The sequence below is a fragment of the Mesoplodon bidens genome, assembly GCF_964165515.1.
Source record: "Mesoplodon bidens genome assembly, chromosome: 2".
NCBI classification, from domain to species: domain Eukaryota; kingdom Metazoa; phylum Chordata; class Mammalia; order Artiodactyla; family Ziphiidae; genus Mesoplodon; species Mesoplodon bidens.
In genome coordinates, this window is record NC_138177.1 from 69,528,309 (window position 1) to 69,539,714 (window position 11,406).

An 11,406-nucleotide genomic window follows, 5' to 3' on the forward strand; every position below is an offset into this window, starting at 1 on the left:
CGGTGACCTTGCTTATAACATCTTGTTTCATATCCCACATTAGGTATTATCTTAAGGGCTCTTTGTATATGATCATTAGTGGCCTTCCAGCCAAGGCATTCTTACCTTTTTTTTCCCTTCATTCCTTTATAATGATAATTAAAAATTTTTTTATCTGGTAGAACTAGTGGGAAAATGGAAACAGAAGTAGAATTCCAACATCTCATTATAATTGTCTTTTTGGTATCCCTGACTAATTTTTTTTTTTTTTTTTTTTGCGGTACACGGGCCTCTCACTGTTGTGGCCTCTCCCATTACAGAGCACAGGCTCCGGATGCGCAGGCTCAGCGGCCATGGCTCACGGGCCCATCCGCTCCGCGGCATGTGGGATCTTCCCGGACCGGGGCACGAACCCGTGTCCCCTGCATCGGCAGGCGGACTCTCAACCACTGCACCACCAGGGAAGCCCCCCTGACTAATTTTTTAATAGTCACAAGTGTACTTACTTATTCATTTCCTTATTATTATTATTATTTTTTACTTTAACATTCTTTGTTGTGCTTTACTCTTCCTACTTACATTGAAATTGCTGAATAATATACTATCACATGGATGTTCACATTGTAAATGCATCATAAGATGTTAAACATTTAGCATGTTTTAGATCACTCCCTTAACATTCTTAGAAGTCAGTGGAGTTCTGTTGGGATCTTTGGAGGGAACTGCAGATCCTGCCTTACCAGAAATTCTCTACCAAAGAACTGCAGGTGTTTCTTAAAAGATGCAGAGAGTATTTTATAGCGTATATGCTGTGAGACATTTAGTAAATTAACTCAAGAAATGATTTCATTTGGTCTCTTGGGTTTTTAATTTTTTTTCATTTATTTTTGTGTTCCAGTTTTGTAAAATCTCTTTTTGTCTTCTTTTCACTTGCAGTCCTTTGGTTTCTTTATTCATCCTGTAGTAACACTTTAAAATTGAATAGCACTTTGGCTTATTTCCTATATGATTCTTTTTGTTCTTATGCCACCTCTTAAGATCAATATACCCATTTACAGATAAGCATTAATTATTAACGTATGAAGCATGGTTCTCAAGATGGTCTGTGTTCTAAACAGAAGGACTGCATTACTTATTTTCTTCTGTAGTTGCCTTAATGTCTTCAAAATGTGATCCCTAAATATCCCTAGATAAAAATCCCTAGATTAGGTCCATTGGAAAGGCTAATCTCTTTGTTAAAACCATGTTGTTTCAGTTACTGACTTATCATAAGGCTGAATGACTTTGTAAGTGACATAACATTGTTTCAAAAGTTTTGTAGGGGCTTCCCTGGTGGCGCAGTGGTTGAGAGTCCGCCTGCCGATGCAGGGGACGCGTGTTCGTGCCCCGGTCCGGGAAGGTCCCACATGCTGCGGAGCGGCTGGGCCCGTGAGCCATGGCCGCTGAGCCTGCGCGTCCGGAGCCTGTGCTCCGCAACGGGAGAGGCCACAACAGTGAGAGGCCCGCGTACCGCAAAAAAAAAAAAGTTTTGTAGGACTTGTCTTTTAGTTGACTTGTGGCTGAATATATTGTTATTTCTCCAGCTGTTTTCTATTCTAACCACCCTTACCTCAACCATCTATGCAATGAGTGGAAATGGAAAAAATGGAAAATTTCACATGGGACAGTCCCTAAACGCAACCTCTTGTTTGTTTGTTTTTTCCCCCAGTGCTCTACTATGAACAATTTTAAACATTACCCATATGCCTACTATCTAAGTTCAACAATTAGCATTTTGCCATGTTTGCTTTATTTATATAATTTTTATTTATTTATATATAATTTTTTTCTGAACCATGTAAAGTTGCAAACAACATTGAACTTCACCACTAAATACATCAGCATGCATCTCCTAAAAAGTCTTTTCTTACAAAACTAGTATATTGTTATCTAATATTATTTTATCATCCTGTCCATTTTCAAATCTCTCCAATTATTTTGTGTTTAATTTTAAAGAATAGACATTCTTGGATCTCAAAGATTCCATGAAAGAAAGAGATGATAAATAATCTATGATTAAGAAGTTTGGATCTTTCCCTGGTCTTTATTTTATTTATTTATTTATTTATTTTGCGGTACGCGGGCCTCTCACCCTTGTGGCCTCTCCCGTTGCGGAGCAACGGGCTCCGGACGCGCAGGCTCAGCGTCCATGGCTCACGGCTCACGGCCCCAGCTGCTCTGCGGCATGTGGGTTCTTCCCGGACCGGGGCCCGAACCCGTATTCCCTGCATCGGCAGGCGGACTCTCAACCACTGTGACACCAGGGAAGCCCTTTCCCTGGTCTTTAAAACAAAGTGAGAGAGAGGCATGGACATATATACACTACCAAACGTAAGGTAGATAGCTAGTGGGAAGCAGCCGCATAGCACAGGGAGATCAGCTCGGTGCTTTGTGACCACCTAGAGGGGAGGGATAGGGAGGGTGGGAGGGAAGGAGATGCAAGAGGGAAGGGATATGGGAACAGATGTATATGTATAACTTATTCACTTTGTTATAAAGCAGAAACTAAAAAAAAAAAAAAGTGAGAACTAAAGGGATTTACCTTCCATCAAAGTTGAACGAACAATTTTTTTTGTGCAAATCTTTCTGTCTCCCTCCTAAGAAAATACAGGGTGGTAATCATCCCTAATACGTTTTCCAAATAAAAGATTATATATGTTTAGATTCTTTTTTTTTTTTTTTTTTTTTGTCTACACTTCATGGCTTGCGGGATCTCAGTTCCCCGGCCAAGGATTGAACCCTGGCCATGACAGTGAAAGCCCGGAATCCTAACCACTAGGCCACCAGGGAACTCCCCATGTTTAGATTCTAAACATTTATTTATTTATTTATTTATTTATGGCTGCTTTTGGTGTTTGTTGCAGTGCACGGGCTTCTCATTGCTGTGGCTTCTCTGTTGCGGAGCATGGGCTCTAGGCGCACGGGCTTTAGTAGTTGTGGCACGTGGGCTCAGTAGTTGTGGCTCACGGGCTCTAGAGCACAGGCTAAGTAGTTGTGGCGCACAGGCTTAGTTGCTCCGTGGCATGTGGGATCTTCCCAGACCAGGGCTCGAACCCGTGTCCCCTGATTTGGCAGGCGGATTCTTAACCACTGTGCCACCAGGGAAGTCCCACGTTTAGATTCTTAATACCTACCCCTCTCCTCCAACAACAGGTGATAAACTGATTTTAAATCTTGATTATAAGTTCTGGCTTTTCATGACTATATGAGTTGGGGTACCTATTCCACCACATATGGTTTCATTTTGTTTTCACAGCAACACTTTAGAGTTGATATTTGTACTTCCATTTCAAAGGTGGACAAAGAGGCTCAAAGATTAAATGGCTTACAAATAAGTGACAGGGCTAGAATTTGAAGCAAATTTTGCCTTACTAAATGTCATACTCTTTCCACTATATTAGGTTTTGGATTTTTCCAAAGTGCCCAGTTGCAACGGATAAAGATTGTGGCAAAATAAATGAAACTCAGCACCACTCTAACAAATGTCTTGCCAATCAATTTGTCCTTACTCTTTTAGGTATTCGCTTGAGGGGCCGTCCCCTGCAGTTGTGCAAGTTTCTGTCATCCCCAAACTTTTCTCTTTAGTAATTCCAGACCTTTAATAACCCCCTCCCACATCCAAACTCTCTCACCACATTGTATAATTTCTTTGTTACTGCTGAATTTGCAATGCCCTTTCCCTCCATAGCCTGGTCTAAGAAGCTGATTTGCTGAACCACATGTTAGCCCATCTATTTGTAAATCAAGCTATGGAATTATGTGAACATGATTTCCAAATGATTATTGTTAAATTTCTCTTGCTCTACAATGTACCTTCTGCAGTGTGCATTCATACAGTTAAAACTCATGTCCTATACTGATAGTATAGCATAAGAGAACACAGATTCATATAGTTTAGGTTCAAATCCCAGCGTGTAACCTTGGGCAAAATTCTTTTATCTAGATGAAATAGTTTTCCATCTGTGAAATGAGGATGATAATGTAATCCTCATAGAACTGTTTGTAAGAATTAAACGAGTTAATAAACCCAAAGTGCTTATGCTGGCCCAGGACAAGCCATTCCCTATCACCTCCCCAGCTTTAATATATCTGTTTACAAACCTTTAAAGAAGGATCTCATTTTGGAATTTAGGCTTAAGCCTTTTCCTCCCAATTGACTAGGATTTAGGAAAAGAACCTGGATTTGTGCTAAATAATTGTCTTAACTACCTGTCAATATAAACTTTATTCCTTCTAAACTTTATTCCTTCTAAATAATTGTTTTAACTACCTGTTAATATAAACTTTATTCCTTCTGTTAATATAAACTTTATTCTAAAGTTTGATCTGGCTCTCTGAGAAGATAGTTATATGTGAAAGTGTATGCACAGGTTTTTTAAATGTCTAGTTCTGGCTTGACAATTTTGTATTTGTGCATTCCTGTCATACATTGGCTGGCTCTATGCAGTGGAAGTTTGGCTCTTGCCCCTAAGTTACACAGCACTTCTTTTTTCCATTGTGTTGAGGGGTCATTCAAGGGTTGGTTCTCTGTTGATGGAAGCACATGTCCTCTGCCTAGATCAGAGTCATCAGAATAGCACAAGCATTTATTCAGCGCTGATCCAGGGGAACCATTCATTTAGTCAAAACAGCATTCATATTCATTATCCTAAAAAAAAAACAGACTAAATGGGAATATTTCTAGCTGTTCAGACATTTTGCTAATTGTTATGGCTGCTATATAAAATGAAATGACACTTACAGTGACTATTTAAAGATAATTTGGATCATGAATGTTTGAAGCTCAGTGATTTCACAAACGGAATTTTTAACCTTCTTTGCTCTCTATTCTTTTGGTGATTATTTATAAATCCAGGCCTATGCCAAGTCCTATAACAGATGAATAAGACAAGGTCCACGCTCCTGAAGAGTTGACAGTAAGGACAGAAGCATTAATATAATAAAATTCCACATGAGACCTCATTAAGTTCCACAACAATCCTGTGATTTCTAAAATGGGGCAGTAGAAGGTATTACTATTCCTATTTTACAGATAAGAAAATTAAGGCTCAGAAGCAAGTGACTTTCTAAGGCCACATAGCTTGTAGGCCTACTCTTAGAAAAGGGTAGGTCTTCTGATTCTTTTTTTTTAAACATTTTTGTGTGTGTGTGTGTGTGTGTTATGCGGGCCTCTCACTGTTGTGGCCTCTCCCGTTGCGGAGCACAGGCTCCGGACGCGCAGGCTCAGCGGCCATGGCTCACGGGCCCAGCCGCTCCGCAGCATGTGGGATCTTCCCGGACCGGGGCACGAACACGTGTGCCCTACATCGGCAGGCGGACTCTCAACCACTGCGCCACCAGAGAAGCCCGGTCTTCTGATTCTAATTCTATATTTTGCAAGTCCTCCTGAATTCCATATGATGCAGGTGATCACAGTGAAAGGCTTCATTTGTTTACCAAATGTCATTCATTTAACAAAAGGCCCCGAGTATCTTCTATGTGGCAGACATTGTTCTGGGCAATGTGGATGCAGCTCTGAGTGAGGCAAAGACTCTGTCTTCATGGAGCTTACATTTCCACGGGAGGCAAAGAAGAAGCAAACACATGATTGTGACGATTGCCATAAAGAAAAATAAGGTAAGCTAAGGAAGTAGTGATGGCAGTGAGGAGAGGTGTGGGTGCTGTTGTAGATAAAGCAGTTCGGGACGGCATCTTGAGGTGGCATTTGAGCAGAGACCTGAAAGAACGAAGACATGACATTCATGCAGCTCTCTGGGGAAGAGCATACCTTACTGAGTGGAAGGCAGTGCAAAGGTGAGATAGGAAAGAGCTTGGCATGTTCAAAGAACAGCAGGAAGGGGAGTATAATTGGTTGGAGTGAGCAAGGATCACCCAGAATCTAATTCACAGTATCCAGTAGAACATGAATGCTAGTTGAGAAATACAATCAACATTAGTATTTTTTTTGGCCTGTAATAGAATAACTTTGAGCTCAGCCTGTTTTTCCTGACGTTGAGCACATGTTACTTTGTAAGGAAGATGAAATATATGTAAACAACTAAGTTGAGCAGTGTTACAAGGTACATTCACATGTTACTTTGAGATGCTGAGGATTGTCTTAAATCTATTTTTACAGATGAGAACCCTAAGGCTTAGAATATATGCACTCTGCCCAAGGTCAGAGTTAGTACGTGAGACGGGACCAGAACCCATATCTTCTGGAGCAAAATTTACTACTCCATTCTCTGTACTATGCTTGTCATTTAGATATTGACCCTAGAAGGTAGGAAGTTTGGGGAAAAGTTTTCCAACAGATCATTCATTCATTCATTTAGTAAACATTTCCTAAGGGTTTACTTTGTTCCAGACACTCAGCTAGGCTGTGGGTATGAGGATGATTATGACAACAGTCCTTGCTTCAAGGATCTCACAGTGTCTAATAGAGGACACAGATGGAAAGGTGATTTTAATTGTGTGACAATGGCTAGAGCAAATACATAAAGTAATTGGGAGCACTTCACTAATCCATCCATTTGACAAAGCTAGCAGACAACATGGTGCATACTAGTGTTAAATTAATTAAACAAGGAGGCCATTAGACCGAGGTGGTTCCAATACCTTAGCAGCCTGCATAAGCAAGCCAAAACCTAAGCTTGTAAAGGTTAAAAAAGCCTTAACCTCTCAAAGGTTAAGAAACCAAAACCTAGGGACAACAAGTCATAAACAACCAAGTAGGCTTTTCCAAATAATGCAACAGCTATAGCCAATCAAATAATTTTTGCTTTGCTTCCACCTCTTCCCTATAAAAGTCTCTTCCCTAGCTCCTGTCGGTGGAGCACTCCTAACCACTTCCAGTTTGATGCTGCCCAGTTCCAATCAATTTTTGCTCAAATAATCTTAAAATTTTTAATATGCTTCAGTTTATCTTTTAACACTATGTACTGAGATGTTTGTTACCTTACCTGTTTTCCTTTAATACTGAGTAAATATTGAGGGCTTTCTTTGAAACTCCCTTGCTTAAATCACTAGGTGATTGATTATACTTTTGATCACCTTTAGCTTAGCTCACAAGACCTTTCATGATGGGGCTCTGGCCTATATCTCCAGCTTCATCTACCTCACCCCACCCTACAGTTATACCAAATCACATCACCTCTTCATGCCTTTGCATCTGCCGTTTTTTTGGCTAAAACATCCTTCTCATCCCCTTGTCTCTCTTACCAGCTCCTAATTCAGCTATATATATTTTTTAGATATTTATTTATTTGGCTGCGCTTCTTCTCAGTTGCAGCTTGCGGGATCTTCATTGCCGCATGCGGGACCTTCGTTGCGTCATGCAGGATCTAGTTCCCCGACCAGGGATCGAACCTGGGCCTTCTGCATTGGGAGTGTGGAGTCTTGACCACTGGACCACCAGGGAAGTCCCTCCTGTTCAGTTTAATGATTACCTTAATGAAACGTTCTCTGATTTAGTACCTCTATTATATAGAGCGGATAATGTTGCACAGTAATTTCCCATTCTTGTGTCTGAGCTGTCTAGACTGTGAGTTCCCTAGGGATAGTGATTATTTCTTAGTCATTGATATTATTTTCCTTGGGCTTTCCCAGAACCAAGCAAAGATGAACAGGAGTAACCCATGTCATCAAGCTGTTAGGTGTGCCACATACTTTCCTAGGTTTGTTGAATTGAGTTGTACGTGAATCTGTCAAGTGGGAACTGGGGAAAGTGAGCTTCTTTGCCCAGTGTCAATGGTGGCAGCTGCGAAAAAGAAAGGGAGCAGTTTCTGGGTGCCTGTCATTTCTAAATGCCCTCAGTATCCACCTGATTTTCTAAGCTAGAATCTTATAATCACCTCCTATTACTTCTTCTTCACTTGCTACCTGCCTTCCCATCTAATCAGTCACTGCTTCTTGTCAGCTCTACCTTGTAACGTACCTGGAGCCTGCTGGCATCTCGCCATTGTCATTGCCAATTCTACAGTTCAGGTCCTCATTATCTCTCATCTGGCTCCTGACTGGTCCTCGTGCTTCCCATCTCTCGCACCCTTTACTGCACCTCTCATTTATCCTCCCCACTGCTGCCAGAGTATGCTTTCCAAAGCAGACTGATCTTGTCACCATCCTGATAAAAGCATCCTAGAGGACTCCATGCGTGACCTGCGAGAAAAAGTCTAAATTCTGTAGCATCCTCCATCTTGTGCCAATTTCTCCTACTCAGCCTCACTCTAGCCCGCTGGATAATACATAGTTTCCTGAAATCACTGAACTATTCAGCCTTTGCCCATGCTGTCTCTTTGCCATATGTGCTTCTCCTGTTCTTCAGATGAACTACCATTCATTTTTTAAGACCCAACTCACAGGCCCCTTCCAGGAGGCATGCAAGGTGAGTTTATGGAGAGACATTAACTATTAAGAAAAGAAAAAAAAATAGGGCCAGAGTTGTAAGATTTGGTAAACTTTATTAATGCACTTGGTCTAGTATAGTTGTTTGTGTATCTGTCTTCTCTCAGAGTTGGTTACCTTGTGGAGGACAAGAATTGTTTTGTGCTTGTATCCTTAGTATACAGCATAAATTCTCAATAAATATTTGTTAAATAAATGAAGCTGGAATGGGGAGGGAACAAATGCTTATTGAATACCTGTTGAGAACTTAATAATGTGTGGTTTTCACACGTTTCATTCCATTCTCAAAACAACTTTTTAATATAAGTATTATTTGTGGACAAGAAAACAGGCTCAAGTAAATAGTTTTTTTTTAAGGTCATAGGCTTGTAAGGGATGGAGCTAGAGTTGGAACCTAAATCTGACTCTGCAACTGTCCTCTATTGAGTGATTCTCAGCCAGGGGCAGCTTTGCCCCCCACTCTGGGGACATTTTTGGTGGCCACAACTGGGAAATGTTACTGGCATCTACTGGGTACTGGGCGTGTGCTGGATACTGTACTGGGTACAGGCCGGTGATGCTGCTAAACATCTTACAATGCACAGGACAGTTCTGACAGCAAAGACTTTTCGGGCCCCAAAACTCTACTGAAAAGCAAGAAATCAAACAAAGTAAATGCATCTGCTAGGAGGCTAACCGGGCTGAAGAAATGTCTTAGGGGCTTGAAGTCAATCATGAGCTACTGGCTTTAATGAGAAAAAAAGACTCTTCTGCCCAGTCCCTGACCTGCCTCTGATCTTATGGTTCTTTCTCTACTGCATTCACCCAGTCTTTCTTCTTTCTATCTTTCTTCTCTTTTCCAACTTTTCGTCTCCTCAGCAGACTCTAATTTAGCTTGGAGAAGGCAACCCAGAAAACTCCAACGTTTTCAGACCTCTTTTCTGATTAGAAGGTAGAGTCACTATATAAGAAGCTGAAGGTTTCAAACTGACAACATCCCTAGAATCTGGGAACAAGGTCAAAAATGTCACCTTCTGAAACTGACAACAAAAAAAATGGATGAGATTAATTACTGTGATAATCTTCCCAGGAAATAACCCATCTAAGAAATTCTTGATAAGTGTGCTGCTGATAAGACGTGGCTGTTTCCTACTCTCAGCCAGGGTCCAAGAGTGCCTCCTCATTGAAGGAAAGCATTTAAAATGTAACTTGTGTGAGATAAACTGTAATCTAGGAAATTTTAAAATGTTTGTTCTGGGGAAGTGTTCTAAAGGGGGAAGCTTCTGATGACTCATGAGTTTAACTGCCTATAATTGTTAAGGATGCTTTGCATTCTTTTTTTTCCTACAGCAGAATAAACTCTAGAAGGGAGGAACCATGTTCAATTTATCAGTATCTCCAGCAGCAGAGGCGTGGATAAGTCATTGGTAGAGAAGGGTAGGAATTAGTGGTGTGTGTGTGTATGGGGTTGTGGAATGTCACAGAACTACTATTCCTAGTGAAGTTCTCAATCAGGAATCCAATAACTTTTGTTGTACGCAAAATTGTGTGTGTGTGTGTGCAGGGGGGTGGTGCGCATTTATTTGTGGGAAATGTCTGTAGACTTCATCAAAGGGGTCCTTGACCTCCAAAAAGTGAAGCCCACTCCCCTGGTGATGAAAATATAACTACTGGGGAAAAGGAAATAGAAAGAAGATTAACCAGAAAAGGTAAGGGAAGTGAATTCCTCTTAAGAGAGAGATGTTTCCTTCTTAGAGTTCAGATTTATTGCTGTGTTTGCATGAGGCCCCTTCATGTACACGTACAAGCATGCAGTGGATAGATGAGCTGTGAGCAAACATCAAGGCAGAGCAGAGTCCATGCTCAAGGATGCCGGAGAAAGAATGATGAGAGGACCTGAAGAGAATTCAGGAGCGTGTGTGTGTGTGTGTGTGTGTGTGTGTGTGTGTGTGTATGCACGTATGTATCAGAGGGGACAGGATGAATATTAACTTGTCCAAGTATGCCAACATCAGTGCTGATTTTGGGTTCCAAGGATGTCCTGGGTTAGCCAATAGTCACCTGTAAAAGAAGAATTCTGTGAGGCTGAGTTCTAGGAAGCAGAGTAGGCAATTAAGTTGGAGTCCTTCATTATTTTAGTCAAAATTCAGGTGCAAGTTACAGAAACAAATGTTAGCCAAGGGACTTATTTGAAGAGTACTGGATAGTTCATAAACTCCAAAGAAAGAGCTGAACAAGAAAATCTGGGAACACAAGAAACTGGGCAGTTTGGGGACTTCCACAGCTGGTGACCAGCTCCAGTGACCTCCAGTCTGCAGATCTCTGGGTCCAGGTTTTAAATTTCCAAGAGAGAAGCTAACTGTTGGTACTGGTCCTAGAGAAGAGGAAAGCGTGAGCCAAGGTATTTCCTCAGTTATTGCTGACTGCAGTCCTTGTCACTATTGGTTTGGGGTAGGTGTTATACCTTGAAAATAATGGGGGGGCTTCCCTGGTGGCGCAGTGGTTGAGACTCCGCCTGCCGATGCAGGGGACACGAGTTCATGCCCCAGTCCGGGAGAATCCCACGTGCCGCGGAGCGGCTGGGCCCGTGAGCCATGGCCGCTGAGCCTGCACGTCCGGAGCCTATGCTCTGCAACGGGAGAGGCCACAACAGTGAGAGGCCCACGTACCGCAAAATAATAATAATAATAATAATAATGGGAGACAAGTACCCAGGTCTTCTATTTGACAGTTACCACTATGTGCCCTCAATGCATATTCTTAATTTCCTACTGTTTTAAAAACTAATGAATGGGAAAAGGGTGGGAGTTGGGTGGGAGAACTTTGAGGCAAAGGAAACAGTGCAATGGCCCTCTGGTAGGATGAACCTGGAATCCCAGAAATAGAAAGAAGGCCCTTGTAGCTAGAGAATAATTTGCAAGGAGTGGGGAGTAGAGGAAGGGCGTTCACAGAACTTGTAGGCCTTTGTGGGCAGTTCAGGTTTTTTCTTCCTAGGTACAATAGAAAGCCACTGGAGGGATTTAAACA